At 58.4% G+C, this 24240-nt stretch overlaps 1 protein-coding gene across 3 annotated transcripts in view; it reads right to left on the reverse strand.

Annotated features, from left to right (window-relative positions):
- Positions 1-24240, reverse strand: part of cnih2 (cornichon family AMPA receptor auxiliary protein 2) — a 245027-nt gene that overhangs the window by 78908 nt on the left and 141879 nt on the right. The window lies entirely within an intron of this gene.

The following is a 24240-nucleotide window of genomic DNA, read 5'->3' on the forward strand; positions in this document are numbered from 1 at the left end:
CCACTGTGACCCTGCTGTAACACACTCACTCTCCCACACCCTCCCTGTCCCACTGTGACCCTGCTGTAACACACTCCCTGTCCCACACCCTCCCTGTCCCCCTGTGACCCTGCTGTAACACACTCACTCTCCCACACCCTCCCTGTCCCACTGTGACCCTGCTGTGACACACTCTCTCTCCCACACCCTCCCTGTCCCACTGTGACCCTGCTGTAACACACTCACTCTCCCACACCCTCCCTGTCCCACTGTGACCCTGCTGTAACACACTCACTGACCCACACCCTCCCTGTCCCACTGTGACCCTGCTGTAACACACTCACTGTCTCACACCCTCCCTGTCCCACTGTGACCCTGCTGTAACACACTCACTGTCCCACACCCTCCCTGTCCCACTGTGACCCTGCTGTAACACACTCACTCTCCCACACCCTCCCTGTCCCACTGTGACCCTGCTGTAACACACTCACTCTCCCACACCCTCCCTGTCCCACTGTGACCCTGTTGTAACACACTCACTCTCCCACACCCTCCCTGTCCCACTGTGTCCCTGCTGTAACACACTCACTCTCCCACACTCTCCCTGTCCCACTGTGTCCCTGCTGTGACACACTCTCTCTCCCACACCCTCCCTGTCCCACTGTGACCCTGCTGTAACACACTCACTCTCCCACACCCTCCCTGTCCCACTGTGACCCTGCTGTAACACACTCACTCTCCCACACCCTCCCTGTCCCACTGTGACCCTGCTGTAACACACTCACTCTCCCACACCCTCCCTGTCCCACTGTGACCCTGCTGTAACACACTCACTCTCCCACACCCTCCCTGTCCCACTGTGACCCTGCTGTAACACACTCACTCTCCCACACCCTCCCTGTCCCACTGTGACCCTGCTGTAACACACTCACTGTCCCAGTGTGACCCTGCAGTAACACACTCACTGTCCCCCTGTGACCCTGCTGTAACACACTCACTGTCCCACTATGACCCAGCTGTAAGACACTCACTGTCCCACTCTCTCCCTGTCCCACTGTGACCCTGCTGTAACACACTCCCTGTCCCCCTGTGACCCTGCAGTAACAAACTCCCTGTCCCCCTGTGACCCTGCTGTAACACACTCACTCTCCCACACCCTCCCTGTGCCACTGTGACCCCACTGTAACACACTCACTCTCCCACACCCTCCCTGTCCCACTGTGACCCTGCTGTAACACACTCACTCTCCCACACCCTCCCTGTTCCACTGTGACCCTGCTGTAACACACTCACTGTCTCACACCCTCCCTGTCCCACTGTGACCCCGCTGTAACACACTCACTGTCTCACACCCTCCCTGTCCCACTGTGACCCTGCTGTAACACACTCACTCTCCCACACCCTCCCTGTCCCACTGTGCCCCTGCTGTAACACACTCACTCTCCCACACCCTCCCTGTCCCACTGTGACCCTGCTGTAACACACTCACTGTCCCACACCCTCCCTGTCCCACTGTGACCCTGCTGTAACACACTCACTCTCCCACACCCTCCCTGTCCCACTGTGACCCTGCTGTAACACACTCACTGTCCCACACCCTCCCTGTCCCACTGTGACCCTGCTGTAACACACTCACTGACCCACACCCTCCCTGTCCCACTGTGATCCTGCTGTAACACACTCACTCTCCCACACCCTCCCTGTCCCACTGTGACCCTGCTGTAACACACTCACTGTCTCACACCCTCCCTGTCCCACTGTGACCCCACTGTAACACACTCACTCTCCCAAACCCTCCCTGTCCCACTGTGACCCCGCTGTAACACACTCACTGTCCCACACCCTCCCTGTCCCACTGTGACCCTGCTGTAACACACTCACAGTCCCACACCCTCCATGTCCCACTGTGTCCCTGCTGTAACACACTCACTGTCCCACACCCTCCCTGTCCCACTGTGACCCTGCTGTAACACACTCTCTCTCTCCCACACCCTCCCTGTCCCACTGTGACCCTGCTGTAACACACTCACTCTCCCACACCCTCCCTGTCCCACTGTGACCCTGCTGTAACACACTCACTCTCCCACACCCTCCCTGTCCCACTGTGACCCTGCTGTAACACACTCACTCTCCCACACCCTCCCTGTCCCACTGTGACCCTGCTGTAACACACTCACTGTCCCACACCCTCCCTGTCCCACTGTGACCCTGCTGTAACACACTCTCTCTCTCCCACACCCTCCCTGTCCCACTGTGACCCTGCTGTAACACACTCACTCTCCCACACCCTCCCTGTCCCACTGTGACCCCGCTGTAACACACTCACTGTCCCACACCCTCCCTGTCCCACTGTGACCCTGCTGTAACACACTCACTGTCCCACACCCTCCCTGTCCCACTGTGACCCTGCTGTAACACACTCACTCTCCCACACCCTCGCTGTCCCACTGTGACCCTGCTGTAACACACTCACTCTCCCACACCCACCCTGTCCCACTGTGACCCTGCTGTAACACACTCACTCTCCCACACCCTCCCTGTCCCACTGTGACCCTGCTGTAACACACTCACTGTCCCACACCCTCCCTGTCCCACTGTGACCCTGCTGTAACACACTCACTGTCCCACACCCTCCCTGTCCCACTGTGACCCTGCTGTAACACACTCACTCTCCCACACCCTCCCTGTCCCACTGTGACCCTGCTGTAACACACTCACTCTCCCACACCCTCCCTGTCCCACTGTGACCCTGCTGTAACACACTCACTCTCCCACACCCTCCCTGTCCCACTGTGACCCTGCTGTAACACACTCACTCTCCCACACCCTCCCTGTCCCACTGTGACCCTGCTGTAACACACTCACTCTCCCACACCCTCCCTGTCCCACTGTGACCCTGCTGTAACACACTCAATGTCCCACACCCTCCCTGTCCCACTGTGACCCTGCTGTAACACACTCACTCTCCCACACCCTCCCTGTCCCACTGTGACCCTGCTGTAACACACTCACTCTCCCACACCCTCCCTGTCCCACTGTGACCCTGCTGTAACACACTCACTCTCCCACACCCTCCCTGTCCCACTGTGACCCTGCTGTAACACACTCACTCTCCCACACCCTCCCTGTCCCACTGTGACCCTGCTGTAACACACTCACTCTCCCACACCCTCCCTGTCCCACTGTGACCCTGCTATAACTCACTCACTCTCCCACACCCTCCCTGTCCCACTATGACTCTGTTGTAACACACTCACTCCCCCACACCCTCCCTGTCCCACTGTGACCCTGCTGTAACACACTCACTGTATCACACCCTCCCTGTCCCACTGTGACACTGCTGTAACACACTCACTGTCCCCCTGTGACCCTGCATAATACACTCACTGTCCCACTGTGACCCTGCAGTAACAAACTCACTGTCCCCCTGTGTCCCTGCTGTAACACACTCAATGTCTCACACCCTCCCTGTCCCACTGTGACCCTGCTGTAACACACTCACTGTCCCACACCCTCCCTGTCCCACAGTGACCCTGCTGGAACACACTCACTCTCCCACACCCTCCCTGTCCCACTGTGACCCTGCTGTAACACACTCACTCTCCCACACCCTCCCTGTCCCACTGTGACCCTGCTGTAACACACTCACTCTCCCACACCCTCCCTGTCCCACTGTGACCCTGCTGTAACACACTCACTCTCCCACACCCTCCCTGTCCCACTGTGACCCTGCTGTAACACACTCACTGTCCCACACCCTCCCTGTCCCACTGTGACCCTGCTGTAACACACTCACTCTCCCACACCCTCCCTGTCCCACTATGACCCTGCTGTAACACACTCACTGTCCCACACCCTCCCTGTCCCACTGTGACCCTGCTGTAACACACTCACTGTCTCGCACCCTCCCTGTCCCACTGTGACCCTGCTGTAACACACTCACTCTCCCACACCCTCCCTGTCCCACTATGACCCTGCTGTAACACACTCACTCTCCCACACCCTCCCTGTCCCACTATGACCCTGCTGTAACACACTCACTCTCCCACACCCTCCCTGTCACACTGTGACCCTGCTGTAACACACTCACTCTCCCACACCCTCGCTGTCCCACTGTGACCCTGCTGTAACACACTCACTCTCCCACACCCTCCCTGTCCCACTGTGACCCTGCTGTAACGCACTCACTGTCTCACACCCTCCCTGTCCCACTGTGACCCTGCTGTAACACACTCACTCTCCCACACCCTCCCTGTCCCACTATGACCCTGCTGTAACACACTCACTCTCCCACACCCTCCCTGTCACACTGTGACCCTGCTGTAACACACTCACTCTCCCACACCCTCGCTGTCCCACTGTGACCCTGCTGTAACACACTCACTCTCCCACACCCTCCCTGTCCCACTGTGTCCCTGCTGTAACGCACTCACTGTCTCACACCCTCCCTGTCCCACTGTGACCCTGCTGTAACACACTCACTCTCCCACACCCTCGCTGTCCCACTGTGACCCTGCTGTAACACACTCACTCTCCCACACCCTCCCTGTCCCACTGTGACCCTGCTGTAACACACTCACTCTCCCACACCCTCGCTGTCCCACTGTGACCCTGCTGTAACACACTCACTCTCCCACACCCTCCCTGTCCCACTGTGACCCTGCTGTAACACACTCACTGTATCACACCCTCCCTGTCCCACTGTGACCCTGCTGTAACACACTCACTGTCCCACACCCTCCCTGTCCCACTGTGACCATGCTGTAACACACTCACTGTATCACACCCTCCATGTCCCACTGTGACCCTGCTGTAACACACTCACTCTTCCACACCCTCCCTGTCCCACTGTGACCCTGCTGTAACACACTCACTCTCCCACACCCTCCCTGTCCCACTGTGACCCCGCTGTAACACACTCACTCTCCCACACCCTCCCTGTCCCACTGTGACCCTGCTGTAACACACTCACTGTCCCACACCCTCCCTGTCCCACTGTGACCCTGCTGTAACACACTCACTCTCCCACACCCTCCCTGTCCCACTGTGACCCTGCTGTAACACACTCACTGTCCCACACCCTCCCTGTCCCACTGTGACCCTGCTGTAACACACTCACTCTCCCAAACCCTCCCTGTCCCACTGTGACCCTGCTGTAACACACTCACTGTCTCACACCCTCCCTGTCCCACTGTGACCCTGCTGTAACACACTCACTCTCTCACACCCTTCCTGTCCCACTGTGACCCTGCTGTAACACACTCACTGTCCCACACCCTCCCTGTCCCACTGTGACCCTGCTGTAACACACTCACTCTCCCAAACCCTCCCTGTCCCACTGTGACCCTGCTGTAACACACTCACTGTCTCACACCCTCCCTGTCCCACTGTGACCCTGCTGTAACACACTCACTCTCTCACACCCTTCCTGTCCCACTGTGACCCTGCTGTAACACACTCACTGTCCCACACCCTCCCTGTCCCACTGTGACCCTGCTGTAACACACTCACTCTCCCACACCCTCCCTGTCCCACTGTGACCCGGCTGTAACACCCTCCCTGTCCCACTGTGACCCTGCTGTAACACACTCACTGTATCACACCCTCCCTGTCCCACTGTGACACTGCTGTAACACACTCACTCTCCCACACCATCCCTGTCCCACTGTGACACTGTTGTAACACCCTCCGTGTCCCACTGTGACCCTGTTGTAACACATTCACAGTCCCACACCCTCCCTGTCCTAATGTGACCCTGTTGTAACACACTCACTCTCCCACACCCTCCCTGTCCCACTGTGACCCTGCTGTAACACACTCACTCTCCCACACCCTCCCTGTCCCACTGTGTCCATGCTGTAACACACTCACTCTCCCACACCCTCCCTGTCCCACTGTGACCCCGCTGTAACACACTCACTGACCCACACCCTCCCTGTCCCACTGTGACCCTGCTGTAACACACTCACTCTCCCACACCCTCCCTGTCCCACTGTGACCCTGCTGTAACACACTCACTGACCCACACCCTCCCTGTCCCACTGTGACCCTGCTGTAACACACTCACTCTCCCACACCCTCCCTGTCCCACTGTGACCCTGCTGTAACACACTCACTGTCCCACACCCTCCCTGTCCGACTGTGTCCCTGCTGTAACACACTCACTCTCCCACACCCTCCCTGTCCCACTGTGACCCTGCTGTAACACACTCACTCTCCCACACCCTCCCTGTCCCACTGTGACCCTGCTGTAACACACTCACTCTCCCACACCCTCCCTGTCCCACTGTGACCCTGCTGTAACACACTCACTCTCCCACACCCTCCCTGTCCCACTGTGACCCTGCTGTAACACACTCACTCTCCCACACCCTCCCTGTCCCACTGTGACCCTGCTGTAACACACTCACTGTCCCACACCCTCCCTGTCCCACTGTGACCCTGCTGTAACACACTCACTCTCCCACACCCTCCATGTCCCACTGTGACCCTGCTGTAACACACTCACTGTCTCACACCCTCCCTATCCCACTGTGACCCTGCTGTAACACACTCACACTCTCACACCCTCCCTGTCCCACTGTGACCCTGCTGTAACACACTCACTCTCCCACACCCTCCCTGTCCCACTGTGACCCTGCTGTAACACACTCACTGTCCCACACCCTCCCTGTCCCACTGTGACCCTGTTGTAACACACTCACTGTCCCACACCCTCCCTGTCCCACTGTGACCCTGCTGTAACACACTCACTGTCTTACACCCTCACTGTCCCACTGTGACCCTGCTGTAACACACTCACTCTCCCACACCCTCCCTGTCCCACTGTGACCCTGCTGTAACACACTCACTGTCTTACACCCTCACTGTCCCACTGTGACCCTGCTGTAACACACTCACTCTCCCACACCCTCCCTGTCCCACTGTGACCCTGCTGTAACACACTCACTCTCCCACACCCTCCCTGTTCCACTGTGACCCTGCTGTAACACACTCACTGTCCCACACCCTCCCTGTCCCACTGTGACCCTGCTGTAACACACTCACTGACCCACACCCTCCCTGTCCCACTGTGACCCTGCTGTAACACACTCACTCTCCCACACCCTCCCTGTCCCACTGTGACCCTGCTGTAACACACTCACTCTCCCACACCCTCCCTGTCCCACTGTGACCCTGCTGTAACACACTCACTCTCCCACACCCTCACTGTCCCACTGTGACCCTGCTGTAACACACTCACTCTCCGACACCCTCCCTGTCCCACTGTGACCCTGCTGTAACACACTCACTGTCTCGCACCCTCCCTGTCCCACTGTGTCCCTGCTGTAACACACTCACTCTCCCACACCCTCCCTGTCCCACTGTGACCCCGCTGTAACACACTCACTGTCCCACACCCTCCCTGTCCCACTGTGACCCTGCTGTAACACACTCACTCTCCCACACCCTCCCTGTCCCACTGTGACCCTGCTGTAACACACTCACTCTCCCACACCCTCCCTGTCCCACTGTGACCCCGCTGTAACACACTCACTGTCCCACACCCTCCCTGTCCCACTGTGACCCTGCTGTAACACACTCACTCTCCCACACCCTCCCTGTCCCACTGTGACCCTGCTGTAACACACTCACTCTCCCACACCCTCCCTGTTCCACTGTGACCCTGCTGTAACACACTCACTCTCCCACACCCTCCCTGTCCCACTGTGACCCTGCTGTAACACACTCACTCTCCCACACCCTCCCTGTCCCACTGTGACCCTGCTGTAACACACTCACTGACCCACACCCTCCCTGTCCCACTGTGACCCTGCTGTAACACACTCACTGACCCACACCCTCCCTGTCCCACTGTGACCCTGCTGTAACACACTCACTCTCCCACACCCTCCCTGTCCCACTGTGACCCTGCTGTAACACACTCACTCTCCCACACCCTCACTGTCCCACTGTGACCCTGCTGTAACACACTCACTCTCCGACACCCTCCCTGTCCCACTGTGACCCTGCTGTAACACACTCACTGTCTCGCACCCTCCCTGTCCCACTGTGTTCCTGCTGTAACACACTCACTCTCCCACACCCTCCCTGTCCCACTGTGACCCTGCTGTAACACACTCACTCTCCCACACCCTCCCTGTCCCACTGTGACCCTGCAAAAAACACACTCACTCTCCCACACCCTCCCTGTCCCACTGTGACCCTGCTGTAACACACTCACTCTCCCACACCCTCCCTGTCCCACTGTGACCCTGCTGTAACACACTCACTGTCCCACACCCTCCCTGTCCCACTGTGACCCTGCTGTAACACACTCACTGTCCCACTGTGACCCTGCTGTAACACACTCACTGTCCCACACCCTCCCTGTCCCACTGTGTCCCTGTTGTAACACACTCACTCTCCCACACCCTCCCTGTCCCACTGTGTCCCTGTTGTAACACACTCACTCTCCCACACCCTCCCTGTCCCACTGTGACCCTGCTGTAACACACTCACTCTCCCACACCCGCCCTGTCCCACTGTGACCCTGCTGTAACACACTCACTGTCCCACACCCTCCCTGTCCCACTGTGACCCTGCTGTAACACACTCACTCTCCCACACCCTCCCTGTCCCACTGTGACCCTGCTGTAACACACTCACTGTCTCACACCCTCCCTGTCCCACTGTGACCCTGCTGTAACACACTCACTCTCCCACACCCTCCCTGTCCCACTGTGACCCTGCTGTAACACACTCACTCTCCCACACCCTCCCTGTCCCACTGTGTCCCTGCTGTAACACACTCACTGTCTCGCACCCTCCCTGTCCCACTGCGACCCTGCTGTAACACACTCACTGTCTCACACCCTGCCTGTCCCACTGTGACCCTGCTGTAACACACTCACTCTCCCACACCCTCCATGTCCCACTGTGACCCTGCTGTAACACACTCACTGTCTCACACCCTCCCTATCCCACTGTGACCCTGCTGTAACACACTCACACTCTCACACCCTCCCTGTCCCACTGTGACCCTGCTGTAACACACTCACTCTCCCACACCCTCCCTGTCCCACTGTGACCCTGCTGTAACACACTCACTCTCCCACACCCTCCCTGTCCCACTGTGACCCTGCTGTAACACACTCACTCTCCCACACCCTCCCTGTCCCACTGTGACCCTGTTGTAACAAACTCACTCTCCCACACCCTCCCTGTCCCACTGTGACCCTGCTGTAACACACTCACTCTCCCACACCCTCCCTGTCCCACTGTGACCCTGCTGTAACACACTCACTCTCCCACACCCTCCCTGTCCCACTGTGACCCTGCTGTAACACACTCACTGTCCCACACCCTCCCTGTCCCACTGTGACCCTGCTGTAACACACTCACTGTCCCACACCCTCCCTGTCCCACTGTGACCCTGCTGTAACAAACTCACTCTCCCACACCCTCCCTGTCCCACTGTGTCCCTGCTGTAACACACTCACTGTATCGCACCCTCCCTGTCCCACTGTGACCCTGCTGTAACACACTCACTGTCCCACACCCTCCCTGTCCCACTGTGACCCTGCTGTAACACACTCACTCTCCCACACCCTCCCTGTCCCACTGTGACCCTGCTGTAACACACTCACTCTCCCACACCCTCCCTGTCCCACTGTGACCCTGCTGTAACACACTCACTGTCCCACACCCTCCCTGTCCCACTGTGACCCTGCTGTGACACACTCACTCTCCCACACCCTCCCTGTCCCACTGTGACCCTGCTGTAACACACTCACTGTCCCACACCCTCCCTGTCCCACTGTGACCCTGCTGTAACACACTCACTCTCCCACACCCTCCCTGTCCCACTGTGACCCTGCTGTAACACACTCACTGTATCGCACCCTCCCTGTCCCACTGTGACCCTGCTGTAACACACTCACTGTCCCACACCCTCCCTGTCCCACTGTGACCCTGCTGTAACACACTCACTGTCTCACACCCTCCCTGTCCCACTGTGACCCTGCTGTAACACACTCACTCTCCCACACCCTCCCTGTCCCACTGTGACCCTGCTGTAACACACTCACTGTATCGCACCCTCCCTGTCCCACTGTGACCCTGCTGTAACACACTCACTGTCCCACACCCTCCCTGTCCCACTGTGACCCTGCTGTAACACACTCACTGTCTCACACCCTCCCTGTCCCACTGTGACCCTGCTGTAACACACTCACACTCTCACACCCTCCCTGTCCCACTGTGACCCTGCTGTAACACACTCACTGTATCGCACCCTCCCTGTCCCACTGTGACCCTGCTGTAACACACTCACTCTCCCACACCCTCCCTGTCCCACTGTGACCCTGCTGTAACACACTCACTCTCCCACACCCTCCCTGTCCCACTGTGACCCTGCTGTAACACACTCACTGTCTTACACCCTCCCTGTCCCACTGTGACCCTGCTGTAACACACTCACTGTCTTACACCCTCCCTGTCCCACTGTGACCCTGCTGTAACACACTCACTGACCCACACCCTCCCTGTCCCACTGTGACCCTGCTGTAACACACTCACTCTCCCACACCCTCCCTCTCCCACTGTGACCCTGCTGTAACACACTCACTCTCCCACACCCTCCCTCTCCCACTGTGACCCTGCTGTAACACACTCACTCTCCCACACCCTCCCTGTCCCACTGTGACCCTGCTGTAACACACTCACTGTCTTACACCCTCCCTGTCCCACTGTGACCCTGCTGTGACACACTCACTCTCCCACACCCTCCCTGTCCCACTGTGACCCTGCTGTAACACACTCACTGTCACACACCCTCCCTGTCCCACTGTGACCCTGCTGTAACACACTCACTGTCCCACACCCTCCCTGTCCCACTGTGACCCTGCTGTAACACACTCACTCTCCCACACCCTCCCTGTCCCACTGTGACCCTGCTGTAACACACTCACTCTCCCACACCCTCCCTGTCCCACTGTGACCCTGCTGTAACACACTCACTGTCCCACACCCTCGCTGTCCCACTGTGACCCTGCTGTAACACACTCACTCTCCCACACCCTCCCTGTCCCACTGTGACCCTGCTGTAACACACTCACTCTCCCACACCCTCCCTGTCCCACTGTGACCCTGCTGTAACACACTCACTCTCCCAAACCCTCCCTGTCTCACTGTTACCCTGCTACAACACACTCACTCTCCCACACCCTCCCTGTCCCACTGTGACCCTGCTGTAACACACTCACTCTCCCACACCATCCCTGTCCCACTGTGACCCTGCTGTAACACACTCACTCTCCCAAACCCTCCCTGTCTCACTGTTACCCTGCTACAACACACTCACTCTCCCACACCCTCCCTGTCCCACTGTGACCCTGCTGTGACACACTCACTCTCCCACACCCTCCCTGTCCCACTGTGACCCTGCTGTGACACACTCACTCTCCCACACCCTCCCTGTCCCACTGTGACCCTGCTGTGACACACTCACTCTCCCACACCCTCCCTGTCCCACTGTGACCCTGCTGTAACACACTCACTGTCCCACACCCTCCCTGTCCCACTGTGACCCTGCTGTAACACACTCACTGTCCCACACCCTCCCTGTCCCACTGTGACCCTGCTGTAACACACTCACTCTCCCACACCCTCCCTGTCCCACTGTGACCCTGCTGTAACACACTCACTCTCCCACACCCTCCCTGTCCCACTGTGACCCTGCTGTAACACACTCACTCTCCCACACCCTCCCTGTCCCACTGTGACCCTGCTGTAACACACTCACTCTCCCAAACCCTCCCTGTCTCACTGTTACCCTGCTACAACACACTCACTCTCCCACACCCTCCCTGTCCCACTGTGACCCTGCTGTAACACACTCACTCCCCCACACCCTCCCTGTCCCACTGTGACCCTGCTGTAACACACTCACTGTCCCACACCCTCCCTGTCCCACTGTGACCCTGCTGTAACACACTCACTCTCCCACACCCTCCCTGTCCCACTGTGACCCTGCTGTAACACACTCACTGTCTCACACCCTCCCTGTCCCACTGTGACCCTGCTGTAACACACTCACTGTCCCACACCCTCCCTGTCCCACTGTGACCCTGCTGTAACACACTCACACTCTCACACCCTCCCTGTCCCACTGTGACCCTGCTGTAACACACTCACTCTCCCACACCCTCCCTGTCCCACTGTGACCCTGCTGTAACACACTCACTGTCCCACACCCTCCCTGTCCCACTGTGACCCTGCTGTAACACACTCACTGTCCCACACCCTCCCTGTCCCACTGTGACCCTGCTGTAACACACTCACTGTCCCACACCCTCCCTGTCCCACTGTGACCCTGCTGTAACACACTCACTCTCCCACACCCTCCCTGTCCCACTGTGACCCTGCTGTAACACACTCACTCTCCCACACCCTCCCTGTCCCACTGTGACCCTGCTGTAACACACTCACTGTCCCACACCCTCCCTGTCCCACTGTGACCCTGCTGTAACACACTCACTCTCCCACACCCTCCCTGTCCCACTGTGACCCTGCTGTAACACACTCACTCTCCCACACCCTCCCTGTCCCACTGTGACCCTGCTGTAACACACTCACTCTCCCACACCCTCCCTGTCCCACTGTGACCCTGCTGTAACACACTCACTCTCCCACACCCTCCCTGTCCCACTGTGACCCTGCTGTAACACACTCACTGTCTCACACCCTCCCTGTCCCACTGTGACCCTGCTGTAACACACTCACTGTCCCACACCCTCCCTGTCCCACTGTGACCCTGCTGTAACACACTCACTCTCCCACACCCTCCCTGTCCCACTGTGACCCTGCTGTAACACACTCACTGTCTTACACCCTCCCTGTCCCACTGTGACCCTGCTGTAACACACTCACTGTCCCACTATCTCCCTGTCCCACTGTGACCCTGCTGTAACACACTCACTCTCCCACACCCTCCCTGTCCCACTGTGACCCTGCTGTAACACACTCACTCTCTCACACCCTCCCTGTCCCACTGTGACCCTGCTGTAACACACTCACTCTCCCACACCCTCCCTGTCCCACTGTGACCCTGCTGTAACACACTCACTGTCCCACACCCTCCCTGTCCCACTGTGACCCTGCTGTAACACACTCACTGTCCCACACCCTCCCTGTCCCACTGTGACCCTGCTGTAACACACTCACTCTCCCACACCCTCCCTGTCCGACTGTTACCCTGCTGTAACACACTCACTCTCCCACACCCTCCCTGTCCCACTGTGACCCTGCTGTAACACACTCACTCTCCCAGACCCTCCCTGTCCCACTGTGACCCTGCTGTAACACACTCAATGTCCCACACCCTCCCTGTCCCACTGTGACCCTGCTGTATCACACTCACTCTCCCACACCCTCCCTGTCCCACTGTGTCCCTGCTGTAACACACTCCCTGTCCCACTGTGACCCTGCTGTAACACACTCAATGTCCCACACCCTCCCTGTCCCACTGTGACCCTGCTGTATCACACTCACTCTCCCACACCCTCCCTGTCCCACTGTGACCCTGCTGTAACACACTCACTCTCCCACACCCTCCCTGTCCCACTGTGACCCTGCTGTAACACACTCACTGTCCCACACCCTCCCTGTCCCACTGTGACCCTGCTGTAACACACTCACTCTCCCAGACCCTCCCTGTCCCACTGTGACCCTGCTGTAACACACTCACTGTCCCACACCCTCCCTGTCCCACTGTGACCCTGCTGTAACACACTCACTCTTCCACACCCTCCCTGTCCCACTGTGACCCTGCTGTAACACACTCACTGTCCCACTATCTCCCTGTCCCACTGTGACCCTGCTGTAACACACTCACTCTCCCACACCCTCCCTGTCCCACTGTGACCCTGCTGTAACACACTCACTCTTCCACACCCTCCCTGTCCCACTGTGACCCTGCTGTAACACACTCACTGTCCCACACCCTCCCTGTCCCACTGTGACCCTGCTGTAACACACTCACACTCTCACACCCTCCCTGTCCCACTGTGACCCTGCTGTAACACACTCACTCTCCCACACCCTCCCTGTCCCACTGTGACCCTGCTGTAACACACTCACTGTCCCACACCCTCCCTGTCCCACTGTGACCCTGCTGTAACACACTCACTGTCCCACACCCTCCCTGTCCCACTGTGACCCTGCTGTAACACACTCACTGTCCCACACCCTCCCTGTCCCACTGTGACCCTGCTGTAACACACTCACTCTCCCACACCCTCCATGTCCCACTGTGACCCTGCTGTAACACACTCACTCTCCCACACCCTCCCTGTCCCACTGTGACCCTGCTGTAACACACTCACTGTCCCACACCCTCCCTGTCCCACTGTGACCCTGCTGTAACACACTCACTCTCCCACACCCTCCCTGTCCCACTGTGACCCTGCTGTAACACACTCACTCTCCCACACCCTCCCTGTCCCACTGTGACCCTGCTGTAACACACTCACTCTCCCACACCCTCCCTGTCCCACTGTGACCCTGCTGTAACACACTCACTCTCCCACACCCTCCCTGTCCCACTGTGACCCTGCTGTAACACACTCACTGTCTCACACCCTCCCTGTCCCACTGTGACCCTGCTGTAACACACTCACTGTCCCACACCCTCCCTGTCCCACTGTGACCCTGCTGTAACACACTCACTCTCCCACACCCTCCCTGTCCCACTGTGACCCTGCTGTAACACACTCACTGTCTTACACCCTCCCTGTCCCACTGTGACCCTGCTGTAACACACTCACTGTCCCACTATCTCCCTGTCCCACTGTGACCCTGCTGTAACACACTCACTCTCCCACACCCTCCCTGTCCCACTGTGACCCTGCTGTAACACACTCACTCTCTCACACCCTCCCTGTCCCACTGTGACCCTGCTGTAACACACTCACTCTCCCACACCCTCCCTGTCCCACTGTGACCCTGCTGTAACACACTCACTGTCCCACACCCTCCCTGTCCCACTGTGACCCTGCTGTAACACACTCACTGTCCCACACCCTCCCTGTCCCACTGTGACCCTGCTGTAACACACTCACTCTCCCACACCCTCCCTGTCCGACTGTTACCCTGCTGTAACACACTCACTCTCCCACACCCTCCCTGTCCCACTGTGACCCTGCTGTAACACACTCACTCTCCCAGACCCTCCCTGTCCCACTGTGACCCTGCTGTAACACACTCAATGTCCCACACCCTCCCTGTCCCACTGTGACCCTGCTGTATCACACTCACTCTCCCACACCCTCCCTGTCCCACTGTGTCCCTGCTGTAACACACTCACTGTCCCACTGTGACCCTGCTGTAACACACTCACTCTCCCACACCCTCCCTGTCCCACTGTGACCCTGCTGTAACACACTCACTGTCCCACACCCTCCCTGTCCCACTGTGACCCTGCTGTAACACACTCACTCTCCCAGACCCTCCCTGTCCCACTGTGACCCTGCTGTAACACACTCACTGTCCCACACCCTCCCTGTCCCACTGTGACCCTGCTGTAACACACTCACTCTTCCACACCCTCCCTGTCCCACTGTGACCCTGCTGTAACACACTCACTGTCCCACTATCTCCCTGTCCCACTGTGACCCTGCTGTAACACACTCACTCTCCCACACCCTCCCTGTCCCACTGTGACCCTGCTGTAACACACTCACTCTTCCACACCCTCCCTGTCCCACTGTGACCCTGCTGTAACACACTCACTCTCCCACACCCTCCCTGTCCCACTGTGACCCTGCTGTAACACACTCACTCTTCCACACCCTCCCTGTCCCACTGTGACCCTGCTGTAACACACTCACTCTTCCACACCCTCCCTGTCCCACTGTGACCCTGCTGTAACACACTCACTCTCCCACACCCTCCCTGTCCCACTGTGACCCTGCTGTAACACACTCACTCTCCCACACCCTCCCTGTCCCACTGTGACCCTGCTGGAACACACTCACTCTCCCACACCCTCCCTGTCCCACTGTGACCCTGCTGTAACACACTCACTCTCCCACACCCTCCCTGTCCCACTGTGACCCTGCTGGAACACACTCACTCTCCCACACCCTCCCTGTCCCACTGTGACCCTGCTGTAACACACTCACTGTCCCACTATCTCCCTGTCCCACTGTGACCCTGCTGTAACACACTCACTCTCCCACACCCTCCCTGTCCCACTGTGACCCTGCTGTAACACACTCACACTCTCACACCCTCCCTGTCCCACTGTGACCCTGCTGTAACACACTCACTCCCCCACACCCTCCCTGTCCCACTGTGACCCTGCTGTAACACACTCACTGTCTTACACCCTCCCTGTCCCACTGTGACCCTGCTGTAACACACTCACTCTCCCACACCCTCCCTGTCCCACAGTGACCCTGCTGTAACACACTCACTCTCCCACACCCTCCCTGTCCCACTGTGACCCTGCTGTAACACACTCACTCTCCCACACCCTCCCTGTCCCACTGTGACCCTGCTGTAACACACTCACTGTCTTACACCCTCCCTGTCCCACTGTGACCCTGCTGTAACACACTCACTCTCCCACACCCTCCCTGTCCCACTGTGACCCTGCTGTGACACACTCACTCTCCCACACCCTCCCTGTCCCACTGTGACCCTGCTGTAACACACTCACTCTCCCACACCCTCCCTGTCCCACTGTGTCCCTGCTGTAACACACTCACTGTCTCGCACCCTCTTTGTCCCACTGTGACCCTGCTGTAACACACTCACTGTCTCACACCCTGCCTGTCCCACTGTGACCCTGCTGTAACACACTCACTGTCCCACACCCTCCCTGTCCCACTGTGACCCTGCTGTAACACACTCACTGTCTCACACCCTCCCTGTCCCACTGTGACCCTGCTGTAACACACTCACACTCTCACACCCTCCCTGTCCCACTGTGACCCTGCTGTAACACACTCACTCTCCCACACCCTCCCTGTCCCACTGTGACCCTGCTGTAACACACTCACTCTCCCACACCCTCCCTGTCCCACTGTGACCCTGCTGTAACACACTCACTCTCCCACACCCTCCCTGTCCCACTGTGACCCTGCTGTAACACACTCACTGTCTCACACCCTCCCTGTCCCACTGTGACCCTGCTGTAACACACTCACTCTCCCACACCCTCCCTGTCCCACTGTGACCCTGCTGTAACACACTCACTCTCCCACACCCTCCCTGTCGCACTGTGACCCTGCTGTAACACACTCACTGTCTCACACCCTCCCTGTCCCACTGTGACCCTGCTGTAACACACTCACTGTCCCACACCCTCCCTGTCCCACTGTGACCCTGCTGTAACACACTCACTGTCCCACACCCTCCCTGTCCCACTGTGACCCTGCTGTAACACACTCTCTTTCCCACACCCTCCCTGTCCCACTGTGACCCTGCTGTAACACACTCACTGTCCCACACCCTCCCTGTCCCACTGTGACCCTGCTGTAACACACTCTCTTTCCCACACCCTCCCTGTCCCACTGTGACCCTGCTGTAACACACTCACTCTCCCACACCCTCCCTGTCCCACTGTGACCCTGCTGTAACACACTCACTGTCCCACACCCTCCCTGTCCCACTGTGACCCTGCTGTAACACACTCTCTTTCCCACACCCTCCCTGTCCCACTGTGACCCTGCTGTAACACACTCACTCTCCCACACCCTCCCTGTCCCACTGTGACCCTGCTGTAACACACTCACTGTCTCACACCCTCCCTGTCCCACTGTGACCCTGCTGTAACACACTCACTGTCCCACACCCTCCCTGTCCCACTGTGACCCTGCTGTAACACACTCACTCCCCCACACCCTCCCTGTCCCACTGTGACCCTGCTGTAACACACTCACTCTCCCACACGCTCCCTGTCCCACTGTGTCCCTGCTGTAACACACTCACTGTCTCGCACCCTCCCTGTCCCACTGTGACCCTGCTGTAACACACTCACTCTCCCACACCCTCCCTGTCCCACTGTGACCCTGCTGTAACACACTCACTCTCCCACACCCTCCCTGTCCCACTGTGACCCTGCTGTAACACACTCACTGTCCCACACCCTCCCTGTCCCACTGTGACCCTGCTGTAACACACTCACTCTCCCACACCCTCCCTGTCACACTGTGACCCTGCTGTAACACACTCACTGTCCCACACCCTCCCTGTCCCACTGTGACCCTGCTGTAACACACTCACTGTCTCACACCCTCCCTGTCCCACTGTGACCCTGCTGTAACACACTCACTCTCCCACACCCTCCCTGTCCCACTGTGACCCTGCTGTAACACACTCACTCTCCCACACGCTCCCTGTCCCACTGTGACCCTGCTGTAACACACTCACTGTCTCACACCCTCCCTGTCCCACTGTGACCCTGCTGTAACACACTCACTCTCCCACACCCTCCCTGTCCCACTGTGACCCTGGTGTAACACACTCACTCTCCCACACCCTCCCTGTCCCACTGTGACCCTGCTGTAACACACTCACTCTCCCACACCCTCCCTGTCCCACTGTGACCCTGCTGTAACACACTCACTCTCCCACACCCTCCCTGTCCCACTGTGACCCTGCTGTAACACACTCACTCTCCCACACCCTCCCTGTCCCACTGTGTCCCTGCTGTAACACACTCACTGTCTCGCACCCTCCCTGTCCCACTGTGACCCTGCTGTAACACACTCACTGTCCCACACCCTCCCTGTCCCACTGTGACCCTGCTGTAACACACTCACTCTCCCACACCCTCCCTGTCCCACTGTGACCCTGCTGTAACACACTCACTGTCCCACACCCTCCCTGTCCCACTGTGACCCTGCTGTAACACACTCACTCTCCCACACCCTCCCTGTCCCACTGTGACCCTGCTGTAACACACTCACACTCACACACCCTCCCTGTCCCACTGTGTCCCTGCTGTAACACACTCACTCTCCCACACCCTCCCTGTCCCACTGTGACCCTGCTGTAACACACTCACTGTCTTACACCCTCCCTGTCCCACTGTGACCCTGCTGTAACACACTCACTCTCCCACACCCTCCCTGTCCCACTGTGACCCTGTTGTAACACACTCACTTTCCCACACCCTCGCTGTCCCACTGTGACCCTGTTGTAACACACTGACTTTCCCACACCCTCCCTGTCCCACTGTGACCCTGCTGTAACACACTCACTGTCCCACACCCTCCCTGTCCCACTGTGACCCTGCTGTAACACACTCACTCTCCCACACCCACCCTGTCCCACTGTGACCCTGCTGTAACACACTCACTGTCCCACACCCTCCCTGACCCACTGTGACCCTGCGGTAACACACTCACTCTCCCACACCCTCCCTGTCCCACTGTGACCCTGCTGTAACACACTCACTCTCCCACACCCTCCCTGTCCCACTGTGACCCTGCTGTAACACACTCACTCTCCCACACCCTCCCTGTCCCACTGTGACACTGCTGTAACACACTCACTCTCCCACACCCTCCCTGTCCCACTGTGACCCTGCTGTAACACACTCACTCTCCCACACCCTCCCTGTCCCACTGTGACCCTGCTGTAACACACTCACTCTCCCACACCCTCCCTGTCCCACTGTGTCCCTGCTGTAACACACTCACTCTCCCACACCCTCCCTGTCCCACTGTGACACTCCTGTAACACACTCACTGTCCCACACCCTCCCTGACCCACTGTGACCCTGCTGTAACACACTCACTGTCCCACACCCTCCCTGTCCCACTGTGACCCTGCTGTAACACACTCACTGTCCCACACCCTCCCTGTCCCACTGTGACCCTGCTGTAACACACTCACTCTCCCACACCCTCCCTGTCCCACTGTGACCCTGCTGTAACACACTCACTGTCCCACACCCTCCCTGTCCCACTGTGACCCTGCTGTAACACACTCACTCTCCCACACCTTCCCTGTCCCACTGTGACCCTGCTGTAACACACTCACTATCTCACACCCTCCCTGTCCCACTGTGTCCCTGCTGTAACACACTCACTCTCCCACACCCTCCCTATCCCACTGTGACCCTGCTGTAACACACTCACTGTCCCACACCCTCCCTGTCCCACTGTGACCCTGCTGTAACACACTCACTGTCCCACACCCTCCCTGTCCCACTGTGTCCCTGCTGTAACACACTCACTCTCCCACACCCTCCCTGTCCCACTGTGACCCTGCTGTAACACTCTCCCTGTCTCACACCCTCCCTGTCCCACTGTGACCCTGCTGTAACACACTCACTCTCCCACACCCTCCCTGTCCCACGGTGACCCTGCTGTAACACACTCACTCTCCCACACCCTCCCTGTCCCACTGTGACCCTGCTGTAACACACTCACTGTCCCACACCCTCCCTGTCCCACTGTGTCCCTGCTGTAACACACTCACTGTCTCACACCCTCCCTGTCCCACTGTGACCCTGCTGTAACACACTCACTGTCTCACACTCTCCCTGTCCCACTGTGACCCTGTTGTAACACACTCACTCTCCCACACCCTCCCTGTCCCACTGTGTCCCTGCTGTAACACACTCACTGTCCCAGTGTGACCCTGCTGTAACACACTCACTCTCCCACACCCTCCCTGTCCCACTGTGACCCTGCTGTAACACACTCACTGTCCCACACCCTCCCTGTCCCACTGTGACCCTGCTGTAACACACTCACTGTCCCACACCCTCCCTGTCCCACTGTGACCCTGCTGTAACACACTCACTGTCCAACACCCTCCCTGTCCCACTGTGACCCTGCTGTAACACACTCACTCTCCAACACCCTCCCTGTCCCACTGTGACCCTGCCGTAACACACTCACTGTCCCACACCCTCCCTGTCCCACTGTGACCCTGCTGTAACACACTCACTGTCTCACACCCTCCCTGTCCCACTGTGACCCTGCTGTAACACACTCACTCTCCCACACCCTCCCTGTCCCACTGTGACCCTGCTGTAACACACTCACTCTCCCACACCCTCCCTGTCCCACTGTGACCCTGCTGTAACACACTCACTGTCTCACACCCTCCCTGTCCCACTGTGACCCTGCTGTAACACACTCACTCTCCCACACCCTCCCTGTCCCACTGTGACCCTGCTGTAACACACTCACTCTCCCACACCCTCCCTGTCCCACTGTGACCCTGCTGTAACACACTCACTGTCTCACACCCTCCCTGTCCCACTGTGACCCTGTTGTAACACACTCACTGTCTCACACCCTCCCTGTCCCACTGTGACCCTGCTGTAACACACTCACTCTCCCACACCCTCGCTGTCCCACTGTCACCCTGCTGTAACACACTCACTGTCCCACACCCTCCCTGTCCCACTGTGACCCTGCTGTAACACACTCACTGTCCCACACCCTCCCTGTCCCACTGTGACCCTGCTGTAACACACTCACTGTCCCACACCCTCCCTGTCCCACTGTGGCCCTGCTGTAACACACTCACTCTCCCACACCCTCCCTGTCCCACTGTGACCCTGCTGTAACACACTCACTGTCCCACTCCCTCCCTGTCCCACTGTGACCCTGCTGTAACACACTCACTCTCCTACACCCTCCCTGTCCCACTGTGACCCTGCTGTAACACACTCACTGTCTCACACCCTCCCTGTCCCACTGTGACCCTGCTGTAACACACTCACTCTCCCACACCCTCCCTGTCCCACTGTGACCCTGCTGTAACACACTCACTCTCCCACACCCTCCCTGTCCCACTGTGACCCTGCTGTAACACACTCACTGTCTCACACCCTCCCTGTCCCACTGTGACCCTGCTGTAACACACTCACTCTCCCACACCCTCCCTGTCCCACTGTGACCCTGCTGTAACACACACACTGTCCCACACCCTCCCTGTCCCAATGTGACCCTGCTGTAACACACTCACTCTCCCACACCCTCCCTGTCCCACTGTGACCCTGCTGTAACACACTCACTGTCCCACACCATCCCTGTCCCACTGTGACCCTGCTGTAACACACTCACTGTCCCACACCCTCCCTGTCCCACTGTGACCCTGCTGTAACACACTCACTGTCCCACACCCTCCCTGTCCCACTGTGACTCTGCCGTAACACACTCACTCTCCCACACCCTCCCTGTCCCACTGTGACCCTGCTGTAACACACTCACTGTCCCACACCCTCCCTGTCCCACTGTGACCCTGCTGTAACACACTCACTGTCCCACACCCTCCCTGTCCCACTGTGACCCTGCTGTAACACACTCACTGTCCCACACCCTCCCTGTCCCACTGTGACTCTGCCGTAACACACTCACTCTCCCACACCCTCCCTGTCCCACTGTGACCCTGCTGTAACACACTCACTCTCCCACACCCTCCCTGTCCCACTGTGACCCTGCTGTAACACACTCACTGTCTCACTCTCGCCCTGTCCCACTGTGAACCTGCTGTAACACACTCTCTCTCCCACACCCTCCCTGTCCCACTGTGACCCTGCTGTAACACACTCACTATCCCACACCCTCCCTGTCCCACTGTGACCCTGCTGTAACACACTCACTCTCCCACACCCTCCCTGTCCCACTGAGACCCTGCTGTAACACACTCACTGTCCCACACCCTCCCTGTCCCACTGTGACCCTGCTGTAACACACTCACTGTCCCACACCCTCCCTGTCCCACTGTGTCCCTGCTGTAACACACTCACTCTCCCACACCCTCCCTGTCCCACTGTGACCCTGCTGTAACACACTCACTCTCCCACACCCTCCCTGTCCCACTGTGACCCTGCTGTAACACACTCACTCTCCCACACCCTCCCTGTCCCACTGTGAACCTGCTGTAACACACTCACAGTCTCACTCTCGCCCTGTCCCACTGTGACCCTGCTGTAACACACTCACTCTCCCACACCCTCCCTGTCCCACTGTGACCCTGCTGTAACACATTCACTCTCCCACACCCTCCCTGTCCCACTGTGACCCTGCTGTAACACACTCACTCTCCCACACCCTCCCTGTCCCACTGTGACCCTGCTGTAACACACTCACTGTCCCACACCCTCCATGTCCCACTGTGACCCTGCTGTAACACACTCACTCTCCCACACCCTCCCTGTCCCACTGTGTCCCTGCTGTAACACACTCACTGTCCCACACTCTCCCTGTCCCACTGTGACCCTGCTGTAACACACTCACTGTCCCACACCCTCCCTGTCCCACTGTGAACCTGCTGTAACACACTCACTCTCCAACACCCACCCTGTCCCACTGTGACCCTGCTGTAACACACTCACTGTCCCACACCCTCCCTGTCCCACTGTGACCCTGCTGTAACACACTCACTGTCCCACACCCTCCCTGTCCCACTGTGTCCCTGCTGTAACACACTCACTGCCCCACACACTCCCTGTCCCACTGTGACCCTGCCGTAACACACTCACTGTCCAACACCCTCCCTGTCCCACTGTGACCCTGCTGTAACACACTCACTGTCCCACACCCTCCCTGTCCCACTGTGACGCTGCCGTAACACACTCACTCTCCCACACCCTCCCTGTCCCACTGTGACCCTGCTGTAACACACTCACTGACCCACACCCTCCCTGTCCCACTGAGACCCTGCTGTAACACACTCACTGTCCCACACCCTCCCTGTCCCACTGTGACGCTGCCGTAACACACTCACTGTCTCACACCCTCCCTGTCCCACTGTGACCCTGCTGTAACACACTCACTCCCCCACACCCTCCCTGTCCCACTGTGACCCTGCTGTAACACACTCACTCTCCCACACCCTCCCTGTCCCACTGTGACCCTGCTGTAACACACTCACTCCCCCACACCCTCCCTGTCCCACTGTGACCCTGCTGTAACACACTCACTGTCTCACACCCTCCCTGTCCCACTGTGACCCTGCTGTAACACACTCACTCTCCCACACCCTCCCTGTCCCACTGTGACCCTGCTGTAACACACTCACTCTCCCACACCCTCCCTGTTCCACTGTGACCCTGCTGTAACACACTCACTGACCCACACCCTCCCTGTCCCACTGTGACCCTGCTGTAACACACTCACTCTCCCACACCCTCCCTGTCCCACTGTGTCCCTGCTGTAACACAATCACTGTCTCGCACCCTCCCTGTCCCACTGTGACCCTGCTGTAACACACTCACTCTCCCACACCCTCCCTGTCCCACTGTGA

The sequence above is a fragment of the Chiloscyllium punctatum genome, chromosome 31 (genome assembly GCF_047496795.1).
Source record: "Chiloscyllium punctatum isolate Juve2018m chromosome 31, sChiPun1.3, whole genome shotgun sequence".
NCBI lineage: Eukaryota > Metazoa > Chordata > Chondrichthyes > Orectolobiformes > Hemiscylliidae > Chiloscyllium > Chiloscyllium punctatum.